This window comes from Malus domestica, chromosome 13, assembly GCF_042453785.1.
Source record: "Malus domestica chromosome 13, GDT2T_hap1".
NCBI classification, from domain to species: domain Eukaryota; kingdom Viridiplantae; phylum Streptophyta; class Magnoliopsida; order Rosales; family Rosaceae; genus Malus; species Malus domestica.
This window is the reverse complement of record NC_091673.1, coordinates 17,328,627-17,330,203: the sequence shown is the minus strand read 5'-3', so window position 1 is coordinate 17,330,203 and position 1,577 is coordinate 17,328,627. Positions and strand designations below refer to the sequence as shown.

At 38.9% G+C, this 1,577-nt stretch overlaps 1 long non-coding RNA gene across 1 annotated transcript; it reads right to left on the bottom strand.

Moving 5' to 3' along the window:
• Positions 1–382: 382 nt before the first annotated feature.
• On the bottom strand, positions 383–1,002 carry LOC139190381 (uncharacterized). Its single transcript, XR_011574590.1, has 2 exons — positions 885–1,002; positions 383–751 (listed from the first exon to the last, which is right to left on the bottom strand). It is a non-coding gene; the product is annotated as an uncharacterized lncRNA (long non-coding RNA).
• Between the last annotated feature and the right edge of the window lie 575 nt (positions 1,003–1,577).

The following is a 1,577-nucleotide window of genomic DNA, read 5'->3' as shown; positions in this document are numbered from 1 at the left end:
CTATCTTGTAATCGAGAAAAAACAGCACCACCACCCAAAGAATACATACATGCAATAACTTGGTAATAGATAGTATTGAGGTGATAGTGCCACTAAAATGGCGTCTCGGTTACAAGACAAATTTTCTCCTATTTTTTTGGTATAACTATGCCTAGAGCGCAGAGAAAAAAACCTCCACAGGTGCCTCGAAATTACCTTCATAGTTGGTGCAAACATATAAATATTCATTACTAGTTTTATCATCTATGGAGTGTCTGCTTCATAATCATGCTCATGGTCGTGCTCCTTGTCATTGTAATACTTAAAGATGGACTCGACTTCTTTACAAGGAGCGTAGACTACAATTTGAAAAGATGGGGAATTCAATAAATAGGGACAGAAATTTTGAAAACATGAAATTGCAGCGGTCAGATTAACGGTACCATGTCCTCGGTACGGTATTACTACACAAGGAGACAAAACTTGGTGAGAAAAAGACTTGTGTGTTAATAGGCAGTATAGATTACATTGGAGATTTGGATTTTGGAATACATTTTCGTATAAGAGGTACTAGTGTTGCAAACATATCAACAGAAAAGAATGACAAGAATACATCTTTGCTACTATTTCACGTATTTACACGTCCTCCAGAAAGCCTCTGCGTCTCTTGCAGCATCGTTATGTATCACAGCTACGGATCAAGAAAAACTGCTTGCTTGGCCGACTCTCCATTAACATGATCGCTGGATTCCACTTCATAATCACTCTGTTTCTGCACAACACCAAATAATTGCTTACTACAACGATAATCGAACACACTGATGGACAGAATGGTCAGGGTGTGAGTCAACTAAAGGAGGATCAACTGTAAAACAAATTTATGAGGCTTTCAGGTATGTACATACTTCGGATGGAGGATCAACTGTAAACAAATTTATGGATCGAGGGTTGAAACCGAGTGTGCTGAAAAGACATGAAAGAAAACAGATGTCAGTTAAAGAGATGACCCAAAGACAACACCTTATAGGAACTGTATTCAACCCCCACGGGATGCAACCATGCCACCCCAATTGAAGGTTAAAATAGTTAAAAGAGATGTCAGTCAATAGAAGGCGAGACTCGGGGGTTACGACCATGCCACCCCAATTGAGCAACGTATGAGAAGTTATTACATAGTTTGGTTATGTGCTTAAAATAACGTTAAAATAGTTGTTTCACATATAGGTGAGAAGTTTCCTGAGGACGAGCGCAGTCAGGCGAGACTCGGGGGTTACGACCATGCCACATACCAGTGAGTGGGCTTTTGGTTTTCAGTATATATATATATATGCTTTACATTTTTCCCATAAAAGTTGATTTAAATGATTTTATGATTTAAATGCCATATCGAATACTTTGTATCTTAGAATATGCTTCTAATAGTTGTGTATAATATTGTTGACGTTGCGGACGCATAGGTAAGTTCCAGGTGAGTATAGGTATTAATGATTATGAGTTGCATTATGATGGTTACACATAGATGCATTTAGAGCTCATAAACCTGCACCCCGGTGTTAGTGTTCCCACCCGTGGCTAGGGCACAGTCATTCACATGATGT